The sequence below is a fragment of the Hemiscyllium ocellatum genome, chromosome 24, assembly GCF_020745735.1.
Source record: "Hemiscyllium ocellatum isolate sHemOce1 chromosome 24, sHemOce1.pat.X.cur, whole genome shotgun sequence".
NCBI lineage: Eukaryota > Metazoa > Chordata > Chondrichthyes > Orectolobiformes > Hemiscylliidae > Hemiscyllium > Hemiscyllium ocellatum.
The window spans coordinates 6,544,155-6,568,086 of NC_083424.1; the positions used below are offsets into that span (position 1 = coordinate 6,544,155).

The window sequence follows — 23,932 nt, forward strand, 5'->3', positions numbered from 1 at the left end:
AGATACTGAGATGAGGAACAGTCAGCAAATGCAGCTTAACACGTGGCTGTGAGGCTGGTGCAGGAGGGAGGGCTTCAGATACCTAGACCATTGGGATACTTTCTTGGGAAGGTGGGACCTGTACATGAAGGACGGGTTGCACCTGAACTGGAGGGGTACAAATGTCCTGGGTGGGAGATTTGCTTGTGTGATTCGGGAGGGTTTAAACTAATTTGGCAGGGGGTTGGGAATCAGAGCCACATGTTTGAGGGGGGGGTCAGTTGCAGATGTGACAGTGACAGGATATATTGAATCTAAAAGGAAGGTTTCTCATGCGATGAAACATAGGGATCGGTTAAAGTGTGGACGCTTTAATGCAAGTAGTGTCCGAAATAAAAGTTATGAACTTAGAGCGTGGATCAGTGCTTGGGACTACGATGTTGTGGCCATAATGGAGACATGGGTTTCACTGGGGCAGGAATGGTTACTTGATGTTCCAGGGTTTAAAACGTTTAAAAAGAACAGGGAGAGTGGAAAAAGAGGAGAGGGGTGTAGCATTGCTAATCAGGAGTGTGCATCACAACTACAGAAATGAAAATTGTTGAGGAAGGTTTGTCTACTGAGTCAGTATCGGTGGAAGATAGGAACAGCAAGGGAACAGCCACTGCATTGGGGGTTTTCTACAGACCACCTAATAGCAGTAGAGAGATTGAAGATCTCATAGGTGGGCAGATTCTGGAAAAATACAAAAGTAGCAGGCTTGTTGTTCTGGGTGATTTCAACTTCCCCAGTATCGACTGGAACCTCCTCACTGCAGATGTTTTGGATGGAGCCAATTTTGTCAGGTGTGCTCAGGAGGGTTTCCTTACAGACCGACTAGGGGAGAGGCCATTTTGGGTTAGGTGCTCGCCAGGACAGGTGTCAGATCTCGCGGTGGGAAAACACATTGGTGACAGTGATCACAACTGCCTCACATTTAGCATAGCCTTGAAAAGTGAAAGGCACAATTACCAAGAGAAGATATTTAATTGGGGAAAAGGAAATTATGATGCTATCAGACAGGAGTTGGGAAATATAGACTGATAACAATTGTTCCACAGGGCACAGCAGACATGTGGAGATTATTTAAGGAGCAGTTGTTGCGAGTGATGCACAAATTTGTTCCTCTGAGGCAGGTAAGAAGGGGTAAGATTAAGGAACCTTGGATGACGAGAACAGAGGAACTTCTCGTCAAAAGTAAAAAGGCAGCTTATGTAAGGTGGAGGAAGCAAGGATCTAGCACAGCTTTAGAGGATTACAGGCTTGCTAGAAAGGAGCTCAGAAATGGACTGAGGAGAACCAGGAGGGGGCATGAAAAAGGCTTGGCAAGAAGGTTTAGGGAGAACCCTAAGGCATTTTACACATACGTGAGGAATAAGAAAATGATCAGGGAGAAGGTAGGGCCAATCAGGGATAGTGGAAGGAACTTGTGCATGGAGTCTGAGCAGATAGGGGAAGCCCTAAATGAGTTTTTTGCTTCGGTTTTCACCAAGAAAAAGGTACTTGTTGGAAATGAAAACTTAGAGGAGCTGGGATACAATCTTGACCAGATCAAGACTGATGAAGTTGATGTGCTTCAAATTTTAGAAAATATTAAGATTGATAAGTTCCCAGGGCCAGACCAGATTTATCCTAGGCTGCTCCGGAAAGTGAGAAAGGAGATTGCTAAGCCACTGGCAAAGATATTTGCCTCCTTACTCTCCACGGGAGTCGTAACGGAGGATTGGAAGGAGGCGAATATTGTTCCTCTTTTCAAGAAGGGTAATAGGGCAATCCCAGGCTATTACAGATCAGTCAGTCTAATATCTGTGGTCAGCAAAGTTTTGGAAAGAATTCTGAGGGTTAGGATTTATAACTATTTGGCAAAGCATAATGTGATTATAGGCAGTCAGCGTGGCTTTGTGAGGGGCAGGTCATGCCTCACAAATCTTATTGAGTTTTTTGAGGAGGTGTCAAGACAGGTCGACGACATCGAGCAGTGGATGTGGTGTATATGGATTTCAGCAAGGCATTTGATAGGGTTCCCCAAGGTAGCCTCATTCAGAAAGTCAGGATGTATGCGATACAGGGAGATTTGGCTATTTGGATTCAGAATTGGCTGGCTGGCGGAAGGCAGAGAGTGGTTGTAGATAGAAAGTATTCTGCCTGGAGGACAGTGTTGAGTGGGCTCCCGCAGGGCTCTGTAGTTGGACCTCTGCTCTTTGTAGTTTTTATAAATGACTTGGATGAGGAGTTTGAGGGGTGGATTAGTAAATTTGCAGATGACACAAAGGTTGGAGGTGTCGTCGATAGTATAGAGGGCTACTGCAGGCTGCAGCTCAACATAGACAGAGTGCAGAGCTGGGCTGAGAAATGGCAGATGGAGTTCAACCTGGATAAATGTGAAGTGATGCATTTTGGAAGGTCGAACTTGAATGCTGAATATAGGATTAGAGACAGGATTCTTGGCAGTGTGGAGGAACAGAGGGATCTGGGTGTGCAAGTAAATAGATCCCTCAAAGTTGCCACCCAAGTGGATGGGGTTGTTAAGAAAGCATATGGTGTTTTGGCTTTCATTAACAGGGGGATAGAGTTTAAGAGCCATGGGGTTTTGTTGCAGCTCTACAAGTCCCTGGTGAGGCCACACTTGGAATATTGTATCCAGTTCTGATCGCCCTACATAGAAAAAATACAGAGACTTTGGAAAAGGTGCTAAGAAGGTTTACCGGATGCTGCCTGGACTGGAGGGCTTGCCTCATAAAGAAAGGTTGAATAGGCTCGGACTTTTCTCTCTGAAGAGAAGGAGGAAGAGAGGAGACTTGATCGAGGTGTACAAAATAATGAGTGGAATAGATAGAATCAATAGCCAGAGACTTCCCCAGGGCAGGATTGACTGTTACGAGAAGTCATAATTTGAAGATATTAGGAGGAAGGTATAAAGGATACGTTAAAGGTAGGTTTCTTACATAGAGTTGTGAATGCATGGAATGCGTTATCAGCGGTGGTGCTGGAAGCAGAGTCATTGGGGACATTTTAAGCGACTGCTGGACATGCACATGGATAGCAGTGAGTTGAGGGATGTGTAGGTTGTTACTATATTTTACATTAGGATTAAATCTCGGCACAACACTGTGGACCAAAGGGCCTGTTCTATGCTGTACTGTTTTATGTTCTAATATTTGTTGAGTTTCCAGATTAATAGTTTTGTGATAATACCACTAGGCCATTGCCTCCCCATTTTTAGTACATTAAAAAATATTCTTCTATAGGATATGTGCATCACTGGCAAGCTTAGGCTTTATTGCCATCCTAGTCACCTTTAAATTAAACCTTTAAACCAGAACATTACCTGCCTCACCAAGGGCCTGAACATTTCAGACCACTGCTACACCACTGTGAAAGATGCCTATACCTGCCATCCCCCACCCTCATTTTGGAAACTCCAACCACAATGCTGTGTTTCTTCTCTCTGCTTAAGGGTCAAGCAGGAGACCCCCCCCCCTTCACGGATACAGGCCCAGCGTTGGTAGGAGGAGGCAGTTGATCAACTCCAATGCTGTCTGGAATCGGCTGATTGGGACATGTTCAAACAGTCCCCAGGTACCTTGCACGACGTTGCAGACTTTATCAGCAAGTGTGTGAAGGTCTGCATACCGATGAGGTCAATTCAGGTGTTCCCCAACAGGAAACCCTGGATGTATCAGGACATACAGATCAAGAGACCCACTCAAATATAAGGAATCCAAGTATGACCTTCTCAGAGCCATTAAGACAGCCAAGGACCAATACTGATCCAAACTAGAGACCCAGATGGACACCCGGTGACTACGCAAGGACTGAATGACATCACAGACTCTAAAAAGAGACAGTGCAAGATAGTAGATGATGACACATCCCTCTCAGATCATCTCAACGCCTTCTATGCTTGCTTTGAGCAGAATTTCAGCGGAGAGATAACACCTATTCCGACAAGTACTGACGAACCTATCCCAACAGTTACTGAATCAGAGGTCAGATTATTTTTCTTTCGTGTGAATCCAAGGAAAGCGATGCAACCAGATGGAATACCAGGCAGTACCCTCAGAGCATGCGCAGATCAACAGGCAGAGGTCTTCTCGGATATCTTCAATCTCTCCCTGCAGCAGGCCACTGTCCCTGCCTGTTTCAAGAGGGCCACCATCATTCCTGTGTCTGAGAAGGCTTAATCAATATGTCTGAATGACTACCTCCTAGTGGCCCTAACTGTGGTGGTCATAAAGTGCTTTGAAAGGCTGGTCATGGCATTAATCAACTTCAGCCCCCCCACCCCATTACCCTTGACCCACTCCAATTTGCCTATCAGACTAACAGATCCACGTCAGATGCCATATCACTTATTCTTCACTCCTCCCTCGAACAGCTTGACACTGAGAACAGCTAAGCAAGAATCCTACTCCTTGACTACAGTTCAGCATTCAACTATTATCTCCTCTGAACTCAGTGATCTCGGACTAAACCTCACTCTCTGCAACTGGATCCTCAGTTTCCTGACCTACACGCCACAATCAGTGAAGATTAGGGACAATATTTCATCCTCACTAACACTCAACACTGGAGCCCCCCAGCGGTGCGTACACAGCCTCCTACTGTATCCACTGTATACCCACGACTGTGTTACCAAATACCAGACTAATACCATTTGCAAATTTGGTGATGGCGCCACCATAGTCAGTCGAATCTCAGATGGCAATGATACAGACTACAGACGGGAGGTGGAAGACCTGGAAAAATGGTGCAGTGAGAATAACCTAACTCTCGATGGTTACAAAGGCCCAACAACGTCTCTTCCTCAGGCAGCTGAGGAAATTTGTCATGACGGCAAATACCCTAGCCAATGTTTATAGGTGCGCAATTGAGAGCATTCTGTCTGGATGTATCACTACCTGGTATAGCAACTGTACCATTCAAGATCGGAGACCGTTACAGTGAGTGGTAAACTTGGCCTGGATGATCACAAAGGCCAATCTCCCATCTGTCGAGTCCATCTACCAGGTCCGCTGTCAAGGAAAGGCCACCAGCATTCTCAAAGATTCACCCCACCCTGGCACTGTTTTTCTACAACCTGTACTATCTGGGAGAAGATACAGAATTCTGAACACATGCACCAGCTGGTTTTGAAATAGTTTCTATCCTACTGTTGTTAGAATACGGAATGGTCTCACAAACTCTTATCATTCGCCAGTACTTGTGTTTTGGTTTTTGCTGCTATTTACCTATTATTTACTTATCTATGCTACTTAACTGTGTGATTTACCTGTATTGCTTGCGAGACAAAACTTTTCACTGTGCCTCGGTACACATGACAATAAATTCAATTCAATAGCTGGATGAATTGCTCATAGAGTCATCGAGCTGTACAGCTCATTCCAAACATGTACCACCCTCTGCATGAAAAAGTTGCCCCTTCGGTCCTTTATAAATCTTTCCGCTCTCACCTTGAACCTATGCCCTCTAGCTTTGGACACCCTCACCCCTTGTCTTTTTACCCTGTCCATGCTCCTTCTGATTTTATATACCTCTCTAACATCACCCCTCAGCCTCCGATGCTGTAGGAAAAACATCCCTAGCCTATTCAGCCTCTCTCAAACTCGAATCCTCTTAATCTGGCAACATTTTTGTTAATTGTTTTTGTTGATTTTCAGAAGATAGTTCAGAGAGAACCATATTCCTGTGGAATATCCATAGGGCAGATCAAGTTAGGATGATTGATTTTCTTCTCTGAAGGGCATTCGTGAACCCACTAGCTTGCTAGGTATTTGAATGAATGATTTTATTGTCACGTCTAAGAAGATAGTGTTTTGTCACCACAATCTGGCGCCATTTTGAATTACAAAAAGAATAGAAAGAAATCACTTAAATAGAGTTCATCTTCTTTCATAGAATCCCGACAGTGTGGAAACAGGTCATTGAGCCCAACAAGTCAACAACAACAACCCTCCGAAGAGTCCAAACCCATTCCCCTATCACTCTATATTTCCCCTGACTAATGCACCTAACCTACACATCCCTGAATAGTATGGACAATTTAGCTTGGCCAATTCACCTAACCTGCACACCTTTGGACTGTGGGAGGAAACTCATGCAGACATGTGGAGAATGAGCAAACTCCACACTCGCCAGAGGGTGAGATCGAACCCAGGTCCCTGGTGCTGTGAAGCAGAAGTGCCAACCACTGAGCCATTGTGCAGTGCTGGTTAAATTGGGTCCCAAGCATGGCTTCAAGACTTCTGCAAAGTCTCTGCAATGTGCTCCAGGCCTCCAGGAGTCCCAACTGCAGCTGCAGCAACAATGATGTCGATGCCCCAGGAAAATCCTGACCGTGATGCTTCCACCACCTTGCTGATACTGCCAGGAGTCCTGGATCTCAGCCTATTGCAGCCAGAAGTCCAGGCTCTGGGCATACTGCAGCCAGGCAACTCTGCTCTGGGCACTACCTCTGCTGTCAGGAGTCTTGATTCATGATGCCAATCCTGCAGTCACTACCCTGCCAGCAACAGTCAGGCCTCAAAGATTAATAAAGAGAAGAAAAAAAATGAAAAGGAGAGAGAACAGAATGCTGCCAGCCTGGAGTGGACAGGCTTAGGAACCTGAACACTGCCTATTGTTCTGGTGCTGCTATCTTGAAAAATTCATTCCATGTTTTATTAATCAAATTTAAATTCTGTGCTGGGAATCTTTGGTTCCATTGCACTTTGCTATTGATTTGATGTTAGTCCTTTGATGTTGGGTCAAGAAACACTGATCTCTTGACAATATATAAAGGTAGTGCAGGAGGGGGTGGTGTGTTTTGTCATCATGTTGCATGAATCAAAATCATACTTTTCAAAGGTAGAAACCTAACTTGGCATTATGAAGTGCCTTGGTTTTCAGGAATCCAGGAGAAATTTTTATGGTGCAAAAAAAATCCAAGATATGAAAAAGGTATGTTTGGATCTTTAATCATGATTGCTTTGTTTCATTTCATTTCCTGAAAATATTTGTCAGTTTTCAGAAATTATTTCATGTTTTGATTTTTTCATTGTTATTCTCCTGAAGCAACTTATGCATCGAGCGATCATTTGATCAGTTTTAAAGTTGAAGCATTCTGTGATGTAAGTAATGGAGTTGGATTACTGTAAAAGTTGACTGCAACTTAAGGTTTGTGCAAGTAGCCAAAATGCATAAACTACGAGGTACGTTCCAAATCTTGCTAACAATAAAGTGGTGTCCAGTTTCTTAATTACATTTGTCTGAATGAGACATGACTTGAGTGTTGCTCGCTCAGTGGTTTACTGATTTTATTGCATTTTTATTGCTGTTGTAAAATGTCATTGAAAAGTTAGCCCTGATAAAGTGTCTATGTGCTACTTTCCATAAACATCATAAAAATGTAAGTCTGAGTTTTGCAGACTAAGATTCAAGTAGATTTAGATTGTATTGGGTATAGTCAGAAAACTGAATTGACACAGACATGGATGAATTACTTAGAATTGTCAACTAATTCCTAAAGATATTTTTTAAAAGCCTTTGTCTCTTGGTCAAATTGATTGAGATAATTTGTAAAATCCCACTTGGCACTGTAATTGTTGATATCTTTGGTCATTTTTGAAAAAACATTCTAAAATCTCCTACTCGTGCTCTTGAGCTGCAAGTCTTTTTGTTTGTTCCAGAGGTGCAAGTGTCATGGCTAAGTCAGTATTGCCCATTCCTAAATGTCATTGATGGTAGTAGTGAGGAATTTACTTTCAACCAACACAGTCCATGTGTTGGTACACCCATATTGCTGATAAGGCAGAATTTGACTCAACTTGAAGGTGATGGCCTTTGCATACATCTTATTGCTCTTGGCCTTCAAGATGGTAGTGGGGACAAGTTTGGTAAGTTCTCTCAAAGGGCACTTGGTGAACTGGTGCAGTGCATCTTGAAAACGGTACACGCTTCTTCTTTTGTATTTATTTATGTAGAGAGAGTGACCAAATGTTTGAAGGTGTAGTTAGGGTGCAAGTCAAATGGGTTGCCTTGTCCTGGATGATGTTGAACTACTTGAACATTATTTGAGTTAAACCCATCCAAGCAAGTTGAGAGTATTCATTCACAATCCTGTGTCTTATGTGCTAAGGAGGCAGATGTTGAGTTATGCACTACAACATTCTGACTGTGTCCTATTCTTGTAACTAGTTTTAATATGGCAGGTTCAGTTAATTTTCTGATTGATGGTAACTCTAGGCTATTGATGGTAAAGGATTTAGCTGTGGCAATGCTATTAAGTGTCAAGGGGAGATAATTAGATTCTCTGTCATTGAAGATGGTCATTGCTTGGCACTTATACGTCCAAGGTTGGGTATTGTCCAGGCCTTGATTAGCGTAGTGCTGGAAAAGCACAGTAGGTCAGACAGCATCCGAGGATCAGGAAAATTGACGTTTCGGGCAAAAGCCCATCGTCAGGAATAGAGGCACCCTGCCTCTATTCCTGATGAAGGGCTTTTGCCCGAAACATTGATTTTCCTGCTCCTCGGATGCTGCTTGATCAGCTGTGCTTTTTCAGCACCACTCTAATCTAGACTCTGGTTTCCAGCATCTGCAGTCCTTGCTTTTACCTATTGTCCAGGTCTTGCTGCACTTGGACTGTTTAATTATTTGAGCTGTCATGAATGATGCTGAATATTCTTTAATCATCAGCAAACTTTCCACTTCCAACCTCATGGTGGAAGAAGACTAATTTATGAAACAGCTGAAAAGTTTGGGTCTAGGACACCACAGAAGAACTCCTATACAAGTCTGAGATGAATGATGTCCAACATCCAAAATCATCATCCTTTTTAACAGTGTAACTCCCATTAGTGAGAGTTTCCTCCTGACTTGCATTAATTTCTGTTTTGCTCGGGCTCCTTGCTGCCATACAGTCAAAATGCTGCATTGATGTCAGTAGCAGTCATTTTCACCTCACCTCTTAAGTTTAGATTTTTAGTCTGTATTTGTATCAAGGCTATAATGAGGTCTGGAGTTGAGTAACCTTGGCACAGAACTGCATCAGTGAATACTTGTTACTGAGTAAGTGCTACTTGGTAGTACTGTTGATTGCATCTTCCATCACTTTGTCAACAATTGAGGTAGACTAATGGAATCAAAATATTGCTGGGTTCAAATGTCGTGCTTCTTAAAGATAGGACATGCCTTTTCAGTTTTTCACGTTGTCAAGTAGATGACAGTGTTCAAGTTGCACTGAACAATTTGGCGAGGAATGCAGATATTTCTGGAGGATTATTCTTATAATAGAGTCATAGAGGTCTACAGCACAGAATAGGCCCTTTGATCCATCCAAATACAAGTGTTAGAATGTTAGCATAGCTTTTGCAGTAATCCATTGCCTCCATTTCACTCCAAGTGATGTCAGAAAATGGCTAAAAGAGCTGAGGATCATTGTCTCTGATGCTAGGGTCCTCAGGAGTAGGGCAAGTAGGATGATGAATCAGCATTTTTGGCTAATAAGAGATGCAAATATACCAGCCTTGACTTTTGTACTGGATAGGAATATTTGTGCAGCCCGACCACCTATTAGTTTGTTTTGTGCACCACTATTCACGATTTTGTGTGGCAGGACTTTGATCTGGTTGATTTGTTTCTCATCATGTGCTGCGCCCACTGTTTGTCATATAGGTATTCCTGTGTTGTGACTTTGCCAGATAGTTACCTTATTTTTAGATGCGAAAATGTGTTGCTAGAAAAGCGCAGCAAGTCAGGCAGCATCCAAAGAGCAGGAAAATTGATGTTTCGGGCATGAGCCCTTCTTCAGCCTCTTTAATGCTCGCTTCAGCAGCACATATACTAAAATTGGAACGATACAGAGAAGATTAGCATGGCCCCTGCATAAGATGATATGCAAATTTGTGAAGCGTTCCTTATTTTTAGATATGCCTAGTACTGCTCCTGGTAGGTTTGAATGTCTGGTTTTGAATTGCTAGATCTGTTGGAAATCTATCCTGCTTAGCCAGACAGTAGTGCCACACCATAGGGCAGAGGGCAGTGAAAATGGTACTTGTTTCCACAAGAACTGTGCAGTGTGCAGATGCACTGTGACAGGTAGATTTGTAAGCATGCAGTCGTGTAGGTTTTTCCCTCTGGCTTATTACCTTACCACCTGCTGCAGCACCAGTCTGGCAGCCATCTGCTTTAAGGATTGGGCAGTAGTAATTCTGCTGTGTCATTGCCTTTGTGCTGGGCATTTAAGTTCCCCATGCAGAGGGCATTCAATGTTCTTGATACCCTCTACATGCATCTCCCATTTGGTGTGCAACTGCGGAGTGTTAATTGACCAGCTCGGGATGGAAGGGGGTGTGGTGTATGGTAATCAGCAAGAGGTTTCTTTGTCCATGTTTTACCTGATGTCAGGTGATGCCATGTACTCTGGAGTCAATGTAAGGTGTGATTTGGTGAGTATAACTGTTTCAGACCTCTATGACTATTATGTGGAACATCTGTATCATTTTTAGCAGAAACTTGCAGGTGTTATAAGGAAGATTATGCTTGCTGGGTTGCTGTTTTTTGTGCATGGGTCAATGAGTGATTCATCCAGTTTCATTCTTTTCAGATTTTTTATTGATTTCATGTAACTGAATGGCTCATCCATTTCAGAGGGCAGTTAAAAGGTGATTATTTTGCTGTTGGTCAGGAGTCACATGTTGGGTTGACCAGGTAGGGATGGTCGATTTCTTTCCCTGAAGAAGATGAGTGGTTTTTGTGGATTTTTACAACAATCGGCAAACATTTCATGGTCATCGTTCTTGAAACAATTCATTAATTCCATTCAAGTTCCAAAGCTGTGATAGTAAGATTTGATTATTGTGAATTATTCATCCAGTAATATCACCACTGTTTGATCAATTCCTCAAAACTCTGTTGTAAGTTATTGTACTCTTGGCTTCTGTCAGTTTAATCCTGATCATCATCATTTCTACATCAACAAAATTGCTCTTCTTTCACCTCTGCTTCTTTTGCTAGTCATCTTAAGTCTGTATTTTGATTACTGACCTTTCCTGTCATTAAAAACAATTGCTGTTTATTCATTGTATTAAATCTTTGCTGATTTTGAACACCTCTCTTAAATTTCCCCTTCAACTTCTCTGCTGTAAGAGCACCTCCAGCTTCTCAGAATTCTGAAAAAAACTTAAGTCCTATGTTTCTTCTAGCATTCTAGTAAATCTCATCTGAGCCCTCTCCAAGATCTTAATCCTTCCTGAATGTCATACTTGGAATTGAACAAACATCTTGAGCATGGCTCAGCCAATATTTTATAATCACCTATCTTTTTACTCTGTTTATCTGTACATAAGGCCCAGGAGCCCATAGGTCTTTCACAGCTATCTCAACTGCATTTTAAGGTGTGTAGGTATTCTCTTTAAAAATGTTTGTTCATCCTTAAATAATTGTTGTACTTCCTAAGCTTCCAATATAATCACCCAAATAGTTTCCTTTCTTTGGCCTTGCTTTGGATTCAAACTTAATTCTGCTATTTCATAGATTAGATTAGATTAGATTAGATTAGATTAGGTGGCACAGTGGTGAGCACTGCTGCCTCACAGTGCCAGAGATCCGGGTTTAATTCCCGACTCAGGTGACTGACTGTGTGGAGTTTGCACATTCTCCCCGTGTCTGCGTGGGTTTCCTCCGGGTGCTCCGGTTTCCTCCCACAGTCCAAAGGTGTGCAGGTCAGGTGAATTGGCCATGCTAAATTGCCTGTAGTGTTAAGTAAAGGGGTAAATGTAGGGGAATGTGTGGGTTGCGCTTCGGCGGGTCATTGTGGACTCATTGGGCCGAAGGGCCTGTTTCCACACTAAGTAATCTAATCATATAGTAGATATGATCTAATCATATAGTCAATCAGCTATTCTTCCCAGGATTTCAATTTTTCTGAAGTTCTAGCCTTCCTCTTCATTATGCAGATAATAAAAATACTACTTTTTTTGTGAATGATTTGTTGCTACTTGAAATAGCAGCACAGAGGCCAGTGTTACCAAATTGCCCTTTATTTACACGTGAGCACAGTGAACAGAACCCCATGGAAATTCTATTTCTATTTGTCAGTCAGGGTTCCCCAATGGGCCCAAGTTAATAGCCCCATTAGAGATCTCATACTCAACTTGATCCACCTGGCCAACTTCGTTCCAATCATAATATCACTACTCGAACTTAGTCAGTTCTGCTATAACATGTCTTTGCTTAACCCGAATTTGCTGTAACATGATTAGCTAAATAGGGATGCTGTTTCTAAAAGGCAAGCTTTTAAAGTATGTGTTGGCTGTAATGCAATTATATTGCTAACACTGAGTGTTATTTGTATTATGTGATTTTTGCATAGTGTGGGTCGCACAGGAATGCAGATATTGTGTTCTGGAAGAAATAGCTGTATTTAGCTTCTCTCTGCCACTTGGCAACTTTTGTTTTCATCCACAATGTGTGCCTAACTCCATCATTTATTAGATTAAACTTGTATGAACTCTCACTTTCTGTGGTTCATAACATTATAACTGAAGGCCTTCCATGTTAACCACTTCACATCCTGTTAACCTATTGATTATTACCATCATGTTCCTGCTTATGTGCTCTGTCACTAGAGCAGCTTTGTATGGTTGCAACTGTGCTGCAATACATTTCATACAGGAATTAAACCAATCTAGTTCCTTTAAATTGATTTAAGCCAATTCATGAGTTGTTTAATTTGTCTTGACCTCAGCCATTTTAAAATAGCTAGCTTTATCATGAAAGACACTCCCTCTTGCCTGAGGTGTGGTGAGTCTCAGGTTAAATCACCATAAATTATCTGTCTGATGCGAGTGCAACTCTATGTTCAGAAGGACTATGGCAAGTTAAACATATCGAAGTTCTTGTGATGCAATGACAGTGTTTCTTTCTCTGAGACAGAAGTCTTGGATTCAAGTGCCACCTGCTCCAGAAATGTGCAATAACATGTCTGCACAGGTTGGTTTTTAAAAAAAGCAGATTCCATTCTTCTAATCTCTCCCTCACTTCAAAAAAAAACTGGCTATTTTGCACAGACTGAGGTTACCATGAAAGACACTTTCTCAGCCTCTCCCTTTGCCTGAGGTGTGGCGGCTTTTAGGTTAAACCACCAATAGTTGTCTCTCTAATGCCAGTGCAGCTCAATGCTTTGATAGGACTCTGGCAACTTAAACTTCTAAGGATTCTTGTGGTGCAGAGTTAATATCCTTATTTTTGGGCTAAGAGTCTAGGGTTCAAGTCCCACCCTACTCCAGAGGTGTGTAATCAAACATTTGAACAAATTAATTCGAAAATATCTCTACTATTATCTTGAAGGTGCACTACTTTACATGATCAAAATATTCTAAAGGCAGCTATTTTAGGGTTGTTGTGGCACAGCAGTAGTGTTCCTGACTCTCGGCCAGAAGACCTGGGTTCAAGTCCCAATTGCTCCAGTGGTGTGTGATAACATCTCTGAATAGGTTGATTAGAAAGTATCTCAAGCCAAATGTTACTGCCATGATGTGACATTCCCATAAACACTTTTGCTGTCATTTGCAAAAATCATCAATTAGCACAGTGATACTTATAAGTTCTAGATTATAATTAAAATTCGCATCCCAAAATCTATTTGGTTGTTAACCTCTAATGTTTAACCTTTTGGGCAATAGGAGACAGCGGGTGTGTAAACTCAGGAAGCTTAAGTATTAAAGTTACTTCTCAAACCAACTAGAAACTCTACAGTCATTTGAGTGGTTTTTGGTTCCTGGTTCAGTTTGGGGCAGAAGTAATTCACCCTGGCTCAGGTCTCTCTCCAACATCCCTGTGGTTTTCTGTTTCCAAATGGACGACAGACTCTGCAAACTTCAGTTTTGAATCTGGTGCTCTCATTTGGTTATTGATAGGTGTTGCTTTTTATTTACAAGCCACAATCTACAGCATGATCAATAATATTATGAAGTAATTCTTTGAAGAACTGTAAATTATATAACTGTATGAAGCTCTTTTATTTAAATGAAAAGCTACAACTCCGTTCAAGAGAATTTGCACCTAGTAAAAGAAAATCCAAACTGCTGTTGTCTGAGCACTGTCTTACAAGGAAAACAGTGCTTTTTTTCTGAAATTTTAAGGTCTTGTACTTTTCACGTCTTTTAGACAATATGTTGTGGATAGTATGGTTGTGACTTGTCACTTGAGATCCTTGTGCAATATAGTAAGCAAATAACTAAGTTTAGAGTTATTCATTCTCATTTGAAGCTTACAATTTGTATTAGCTTGAAAATCATTCTGATCACGTAAGAGTCCTTGGCTGTTTGGGAAACATAAATCCATCATGCAGAGGAACTTAAAAAGAAGGTAACTTTTTTTTGTGATTTGTGAAGATAAATGCTGTGTTATAAATATTTATAAGTAGTATGAATAAGAAAGTCCTTGGGAGGTGATAATTTGTTGCAAAGAATTAGGTAAGTAGAACATGGCACAGAAGGTTTGAAGTTCATCACAGTGAGGAAGAAGAACATATAGTAATTGAGAAAATGTGTAATATTAGAGAAACATTGATTATTTTGAATTTTGTTAATGTAACGAGGCACATTGTCTGTTGAGTTTTGTTCATTGGGAAAGAGACTTGTTGGAAAACAGTTTATTGTTGAAACTCAGTTTGACATTTTGATTCTTACTCATTGCTTACAAGTAGTTCTACTGATAATTCTTGGTGTTTGCTTTTGGAACAATTGGTATTACAGTGCACAGGTAGGAAGAATTGTTAATAATTCTGTAGAAATTTGGGGTGCAATCTCAATGATTAGAATTGTGGCAAACTCTGAACTTGCATGGATATATGCGGTATATTCTCATGCAAAATAAAGCACTTTAAATGCTTGGAGAGTGGGGAGGGCGGAACTCTTAAAATTTTAAATTGAGGCAGCATACAATTAAAAAGTACCAAGAGGACCAGTTCAGGTTGAACTGAAATCTCCTGGATAAGATTAATTGCAAAGATACTGTTGTGAGCTACACGGTACTTGTACAGTATCTTTTAACACAGTAAAATATGCCAAGGAGCATTATCAAACAAAATTTGATTTTGTGTGACAAGTTACACAAGGGCACATTTGGGAAGTTATCAAAAGAAACAAGTTTTAATGTGTACCTTCAAAGAAACAAGAGAGATGGAGGCTCGGAAGAAATTCCAAAGCTAAAGGCTTTGGCAACTAAAGGGACAACCACCCTGGAACAATTAAAATTGTTAAAGCTCAAGAACCAGTGTTGGGAAAGACAGATCAGAATTGTATGACTGCAGGAAATGAATGAATGAATCCATGGAAGGATTTGAAAACAAAGGTAAGAATTTAAAAACTGAAGTTTGACTGTACAGGTCAGTGTAATTTTATGGATAGGATGTAGTATGAGCTGGAACATAAATGATGGAGTTATAGATATCTCAATTTATGGACGGTAGAAAATTGGAAGCCAACCAGGACTACATTGGAATAATAAGTGTCAGGGAAACAAAGGAACAGCCAAGGGTTTCAGTTGTAGCAGCTGAGCTGAGGCAGGGTAAAGTCCACATGATTTTACACTGATGTAAATGAGCATTCTTGTGTCAGAGTTCATCACTGGGTCAAATATTGCAGAGGCTGCAAAGAGTCGAATTCAAAACTTACATTTCTGAGGGAGAAGAATGGAATTAAATGCGAAGAAACAGAATATATGGCTGGGACTAAAGTCAATGGCTTCAATCTTTCGAGTATTTGCTTGGAAGAATTTTGTGCTCATCCAATAATGGATGTTACATGAACAGCCCAATAACTTAAGAACATTTGGCAGGTCAAAAGACTTGATGTGAAATCGAAGATCAGCGTTCCATCCATAATAGCCCTTAAAATGGTGGTGAGCCATGCTCTGAAATTTCTGGACTCTACCTGGTTTAGGTATACTAACAGTGTTGTTGAGGAGGGTTTCACCAGATTTAGGAAAGGCGATTATAGTTCAAATCACAATAGTGTATAGCTTGGATGGGAACTTGCAATGGCAGTAGCCCTATGTATCTGTTGTCTTTGTTTTTCAAGGTGGTAGTGGAATGAGGGCAGAGCGGTAGATGTGATCTATATGGATTTCGGTGAGGCATTCGACAAGGTTCCCCATGGGAGACTGGCTAGCAAGGTTATATCTCATGGAAAACGGAGAACTTGCCATTTGGATACAGAACTGGTTCAAAGGTAGAAGACGGAGGGTGGTGGTGGAGGGTTTTTTCCAGACTGGAGGCCTGTGACCAGTGGAGTTCCACAAGGATCAACTACTGGGTCCACTACTTTTTGTCATTTGCATAAATGATTTGGATGTGAGCATAAGAAGTATGGTCAGTAAGTTTGATGACACCAAAATCGTATGTGTGGTGGACAGCGAAGAAGGCTACCTCGGATTACAACGGCATCTTGATCAGATGGGCCAGTGGGTTGAGAAATGGCAGATGGAGTTTAATTTAGATAACTGTGAGGTGCTGCATTTTGGGAAAGCAAATCTCAGCAGGACTTATATGCTTAATGGTAAGTTCCTAGGGAGTGTAACTGAACAAAGTGACCTTGGAGTGCAGGTTCATAGCTCCTTGAAAGTAGAGTCACAGTTAGATATAATAGTGAAGAAGGTGTTTGGTATGCTTTTCTTTATTGGTCAGAATATTGAGTACAGGAGTTGGGAGGTCATATTGCGGATGTACAGGACATTGGTTAGGCCACTTTTGAAATATTGCATGCAGTTCTGGTCTCCATCCTATCAGAAAGATGTTATGAAACTTGAAAGGGTTCAGAAAAGATTTACAAGGATGTTGTCAGAGTTGGTGGATTTGAGCTATAGGGAGAGGCTGAATAGGCTGGGGCTGTTTTCCTCAGAGCGTTGGAGGCGGAGGGGTGACCTGATAGATGTTTATAAAATCATGAGAAGCATGGATATAATAAATAGGCGAAGTCTCTTCCCTGGGCTGGAGGAGTCCAGGACTAGAGGGCACAGGCTTACGGTGAGAGGAGAAAGATATAAAAGAGACCTAAGGGGCAACTTTTTCATGCAGAGGGTGATGTATGTATGGAACGAACTGCCAGAGGAAGTGATGGAGGCGAGTACGATTGCATCATTTAAAAGGCATCTGAATAGGTATTTTATAATCCATGTCGGGGAGGGAGACTGGAGAATGGAAGTCCTCCTCCTTTGGTGACAGGACAATGACTGCCCTGCACCAAGAAAGGGGCAACTCTCCGGCATTAAGGCACTCCCCAGGAGCTGTGCGTAGTCACTCCCCATGACATCCAAGAATGCCCTGAAGAACTCCCAGTGTCAGCTCTTTCAGCCCCAGGAACTTCCCCTTCAAGAGCCGATTGAGGGTGCTGGTCAGCTCCTCTAAAGTGACGGGAGCGCGAGCCTCCCGGCGTCCTCCAGGCTGAACTGCGGTAGGTCCCCCCACAGAACTCTGCAAGCATCCTCTCTGGACAGAATTGGAGAGAACAGAGCCATGTAATAGGACTGAGTGGGGCCCTGATACCCTTTGGATCTGAGATGAGGGACACGTCGTTGGTCAGCAGCACAAGGAGCTACTGACGGATGGTATGATTTTTTTTTCCCCAGCGACTAGAAGTAGCTGCAATCCAGGTCCTGGAGGAGCTGGATCCATAATCTCATTAGCGCGCCAAGGACCCAACGAGCTGCAGGTCTCAGAGCGCGGCCTTCCTCCCCACAGGGCTGGGTCCACAGTGGGCTGACAGAGATGTGACTCCAGGTCGATCACCACCTTCTCCAACTCCTAGATCCTGGATTTACCCCTTTTTGTCGATGCCTTGCCTATTCCTGATAGAAAATGCAGGCGTGAGGCATGCCCACATCCCACCATAGCCTCGGGGAGGGGAAAATCCCCCTGCTTTCTTTTCCAGCTGACCCAGCACCAATGAAACGAGTTCTGAAACTGTTGCTCCTCCAGCAGGTTGTAAAGTTGCCAGTACCCAAACCGGGTGCCAAATGGAAGGAGCCCGCCCACCCACACTCACACCCACCAAGTGATGGTCTCTGCATGGAATATATTTCAATCAGATCTAGCAACTGAAGACCAGGCATCCATCAGGCTCTGTGGGCCATTGGTAGATGTATTTTGCTACAAACTAAAACCTCACGGTCTTATATCTTCATCACCAACCTAAAAGTGCAGGATGGTATGGAAAAAGCAGCACCAAGCATACCTATAACTGAGATACACAGTATAAGAATATTTGCACGCCAAACAGCAGAAGCAGCAAATAACTTTTATAGAGCTAAGTGATCCTACAACTAATGGATTAGACCTAAGCTTTGCAGTCCTGCCACATTCCAATATGAATAGCAGTGTACAATTAAACAACTCACCGGTGGATGTGGCTACACAAATGAACCTATCCTCAATGATGGGGGAGCCCAATACATCAGTGCAGGAAGTTAAGGCTGCAGCATTTACAGTAAACTTCAGCCAGATGTGCCAAATGGTAACCCATCTCATCCTCCTCCTGAGATTCTCAGCATCCGAGATACCAGCCATGAGCCAATTTGATTCACTCCCCGTGATATCAAGAAATGATTGAAGGCATTGGATACTGCAAAGTTATGAGCTTTGACAACATTCCAGCAGTAGTACTGAAGACCTGTGCTCCAGAATTAACTGCACCTCAAGGCAAGCCAATCCAGTACAGTTTCAACACAGGAATTTACTTGCCAACGTGGAAAACTACTGTTATAGTGGAAAATCATATTTCCTGTTCACAAACAGTAGGAAGAATCCAATAGGGTCAATTACCACTCTATTAGTGTACTCTCAATCACCAGCAAAACGATAGAAGATATCATAAACAGTCCTATCAAGTAACACTTGCACAATAACCACCTGTTCAATCATGCTCAATTTGGATTCTACCAGGCCCACTTAGCTTCGAACCTCAATACAGAATCTGTCCAAGCATTGTCAAAATAGCCAAACTCAAGCAGAAAAAAAGAGGGTAACTCTCTTGATATCAAAGCAAGATTTGACCAAGTGTAGCATCAAGAAGCCTTTGCAAAACTGGTCAATTGAGGGGGTTGTTTTTATTTTTGGGTTTCTCTTTTCTTTTTATTGGGCTATATTCTGGTGCACAAGCAGCTACTACTGCAGTCTGGACCTCTCCAATTTCTGGGCCTGCTCCTACTGCTGCAGCCTGGGCACATGAGGACTGTTGCTGGTGTCTGGGGCCTGCCAGCAGGTATGACATCCCCCAGGGCATCCATGTCTGAGTTTTGCCCTGCAATGCCTGGCCCTGGGGACCCTAAGACTAAACCTTGCCTCATCACCCAGGCCCTGGCTGCCAACTTGGGGAATCTGCTGCTGCTGTTGTCTGTCTCGGTCTTGGGCAGGAAGTTGGGGTCCTGGCCCACCCACCGTCACCTAAAAGCACAGGGCAGAGCAGAAAGTGACATTAGTAGCTTTCACCATGCTCCCTGCCTTCCCCCAACCAGTCTTATTTCAAGGGAAGCTGGAGGGAGGTGCCTCAGGCCCCATGATTGCAGGGAAGGCAGGGAGGAGCCAACACCCACAAAGACCACAGTCTCCCTGGGGAAGATACACCACCCCCAGGAGGAGAACAACTTCCCCATGGCACGCCAACAGCGCTGCCCCTCCCCGGGGTGAGCTTACAGTGCATCCCACCTTTCCCACGCTGGTGTTGCAGCAGGTTCCCCTGCTGCCATTATTCCACTCTCTGGGGAAGGGCCAGAGCCTCATGTAGGCTCTGGTGTGGGCTGTAATCTTTTATAATGCTGCTGGGTCATCGAGTGGTGGAGGGGAGGAAGGTGTTATCCTCACTCTTCCCTGTATTTCCGGGCACCTTGGCCCTGGTTGTGGACGTTTTCCCTGAGGAGCTGGGCATCCCGGTGTCGGGAGAGGGGCAGAGACCCGAGCCTCTGCCACCTGATGACCCGACCTCGGGGCATTGTGGGAAGGGGTGAATTGAGGAGGTTACCACCTGTGACTTTGGGGGTGCGGTTACTGGGGGTTTGAGGCCAACAGGTGGTGCTGGTTCAGCCCCCGCCCAGAGCTCCTTCCAGCAAATATACTGGTCAGCCCAGGCTGCTCACCAAGCACTGCGTTGGACATTAATGAGCAAAAGCAGATCAGAAACTTTCTCAGTGCACTCCTGGTGAGGATGAGGGCAAGGGATTTCTGCACCCCTCCCTTGTCCTCCCAGATGGTTGCATCTTACTGCTGACATAAAACCTGCCATAGCCAGCCTCAACATCAACCGCAGCAGTGAGTCACAACGCAGATTCCAGAACTTCTCAGGCCTTTAGGACGGGAAGTATGCAGTGTGCTTCCTGAAAGAAACCCACACTACCCCAGGAGGCAAAGCCACCTGACCCCTGGAGTGGTAAGGGTTGGTCTACATGAGCCACCTCACCCGCAGATCTCGCGGGGTGTTTTTCTTGTTGGCCCCACATTTTCAGCTGGGGGTCAGGGAGCCTATGCCAGGCCGTTTGCTTCACCTGAAGGTGCGGCTGGAGGGTGCAGTGTTTCACTTTGTGAATGTCTACACTCCCGTGATGGGACTGAGGCCAACGAACTTTCATGAAGAAGTTTCTCGCCTCCATCGACGAAAGCCAGTGCGTTGTCCTCGGGGGACATTTTAACTGCATCCTTGAGGACAGGGATGACAGCGTGCCCACTCTGTTTGGCATCGGGGAGGAGGTTGGGCAACTTGGTCAAGTCCTTTGACCTCGTGGACGTCTGGTAGAATCTCCATCCTGACAACTAATTAGGAAATTAGTCTCTTTGCTTCTCATTTCCTGCAAGAAGATGAATGGGGATTACTGGGTGGCTAGTGACAGTACTAGGGATTACAAAGTAAATATTGATGGTTGTGTGTGATGAAGCCTCCAGATATGCATTCAACTGGAATTGGAAACTCTGGGTCAGTGGTAGTGAAAATCTAGTATTTATCAACTGGGCTCAAAATCTTATTTATTTTATACTTATCAAACTGATGTGGTAGAAGATTATCCCTGTAGTCAGGAACTGATTGCAGACATGCCTTTTAAATTTAGCTTCATGTGAAATAGAAATTACTGTATATACTGCTAAGTATGCAGTCTATAAATCCCTTGATGTCCCTTGTTGACATGTACGAGTTATAGCATTAACTATTTTCTGCATTATTTCTGGTGAATGAGTCACTTCGCTTATCTTTTCTTGAGGGTACTGAACCATGTCTTCTAAGTGTTGCTGTAACAATGCCAACAGCTTGTCAAACCTAATGAGATCACTTTACAATAATTTTGGTGTGAAACAGAACTCATTTGACGAGCTTGTGGTTATTGTGGTTGTAGATGTTGCTGATGCAGCATTAGTCAGTATATTTGCAGCAGTAACTAAGCAACTGCATTTCAGAGTTGCATCAGAAATCTGTGGCTTGGTTATTTAAGAAACTCCACTCCAAAGATGCAAACAAGAACTTATCAAACTACGTACAGGTGAATGAGAAATTTGAGTTTTCGAGAGCCTAGGATTTGGCACACTCAGCCCTGGAGGTTGTTGTATGATATCGTCATTCCACAACATTTTTCACTTTATAAGTACTGAGAAGAGATCTTTGTTTCAGTGTCATTTAATATACCGAAACATTTCTAAAATTACAGTTTATAGTTTCATTTGATGAAGTAAAATAAGTACAAAATACCATTTAACATGCTTGTAAAACAGCCCTGGGCCTACGGTAGTTTCCTTTCATAGTATCTTAGAATCCCTGCGGTGCAGAAAGAGACCATTTGGCCTATTGAGTCATGTACTGACCCTCTGAAGAACATCCCACCCAGCAGTAACTCACCCTATCCCTAAATTTACCATGGCTAATGGACTTTGCTTGCATATCCCTGAATACTGTGGACTGTTTAACGTGACCAATGCACCTAACCTGCACAACTTTGGACCGTGGGAAGAGCTGAAGCACCCAACGGAAACCTGGGTCCCTGGTACTGTGAGGCAGCAGTGCTAACTGTTATGCCATGAAACTGAGTGATCAATGAATTACTGAAATCCTGTTGTTGTCCTGTGGACCATTTGGAGTGACTTGGAATAATTACTAGTTTGTTGACAAGTTATTTTCCATTGGATATCATTTTTCCTCCCATTTACTTTCACCTTGGAATGGGGACACTAAGTTGGTCAGGCAAATGGGCCACTTTGAAATTCTGCCAAGAACATAAAAGCACAAGAAGCTGAGGCAGGATTCCTGATGAAGGGCTTATGCTCGAAACGTCGAATTCTCTATTCCTGAGATGCTGCCTAACCTGCTGTGCTTTGACCAGCAACACATTTGCAGCTGTGATCTCCAGCATCTGCAGACCTCATTTTTTACTCAGAGGTAGACAGAACAATGCTCACACCTACTCTGTCATTCAATAGGATCATGACTGAACTTGGCCTCAACTTTGCTTAAAAATGTATTGCTGGAAAAGCGCAGCAAGTCAGGCATCAAAGGAGCAGGAGAATTGACGTTTCGGGCATAAGCCCTTCTTCAAGAATGAGGAGGGTGTGCCAAGCAGGCTAAGATAAAAGGTAGGGAAGAGGGACTTGGGGAATGCGATAGGTGGAAGGAGGTTAAGGTGAGGGTGATAGGCCTGAGTCGTCTCCTCCTTTGATGCTGCCTGACCTGCTGCGCTTTTCCAGCAACACATTTTTAAGCTCTGATCCCCAGCATCTGCAGTCCTCACTTTCTCAACTTTGCTTTCCTGCCTGTCCACCATAACTGAGATGACTACAGTTTCAATATTCTCAAGCAGCTCAAATAGTCCACAATAATACATTGCAGTCCAAGTCAAAACACTTGATCCGCCATCTAAAACATTCACTCTCTACCACTAATCCATGATGACTGCACTGCAGCAACTTGTGGAGGCTTTGTCCGCAGCACCTTCCAAACCCACAACTTCTACCACTTAAAGGATCAAAGGTAGTAGATGCGTAGGATGACCACCACCTGTAAATTCCCTTCCATTATCGTACGTCATCCTGACTTGGAAATATATTGCCATTCCTGCACAGTTGCTGAGTCAGAATCCTAGGACTCCCTCACTATAAGCACTGCGAACTGCTACATGCACTATAGCAGTTGAACCAAATAGCTCTTTACCATCATCTCCAGGGAATTTAGGATCGGCAGTAAGTGCTGGCTTTGCTCCCCAATGGACAGTTTCTTGAACGAACTCAGCCTGAAATTTTTATAATGACCTCCAAAAACTCTGGGGCAGAAATTCCAAATTCTTCCTTGTCTCCATCTGAAATGATATACCACTTATTCTGAATTTCTCTCATGACTTTTTTTTAGTTGATGCGGAATGTGAACATTGCTGGCTAGACCAACATTTCTTGCCCATTCCTAAATGCCCAGAGTGCATTTAAGAGTCATCCACGTTAGTGGGTCTGGAGTCACGTGTAAGCCAGAACAGGTATGGACAACAGATTTCCTTCCCTAAAAGACATAGTGAACCAGATAGGTGAATAAAAACATCCTCTCAGCATCAATCCTTTTAAATTCCCTCAGTATCTTGTTCGTTACAATAAAATTACCTTGCTTTCCATGAATAAAGGCCCAAGCTGCTCAATCCTTTCATCCCAGGGATTAGTCTTGTGAACCTTAACTAAACTTCCTCCAATTTAAATGTAACTGTCCTTCTAACTACATTTAGTATATGGTTTCTAAAGTTCTTTCAATCTAATAGTCTACCACTCATTTAAAGCAGTGTATCTCCATTCTATTGTAACCTAATGCATTAAAAATAAATTTCCAGCCACAAGTTAAAACAATCATCTTTGCTTATTGCCATGCTTCTTTAAAACAATCATTTTTGGTTTCATGGGACCTCGGTCAAAGTTAATCAACAGAAA

General features: G+C 42.9%; 1 protein-coding gene and 1 non-coding gene across 10 annotated transcripts in view; both read left to right on the forward strand.

Moving 5' to 3' along the window:
* fbrsl1 (fibrosin-like 1) overlaps nt 1–23,932 on the forward strand; it is a 1,050,756-nt gene that overhangs the window by 444,026 nt on the left and 582,798 nt on the right. The gene's annotated exons all lie outside the window — the stretch shown is intronic.
* LOC132827494 (U6 spliceosomal RNA) lies at nt 9,817–9,922 on the forward strand. The gene has a single exon (XR_009646016.1). It is a non-coding gene; the product is annotated as a U6 spliceosomal RNA (small nuclear RNA).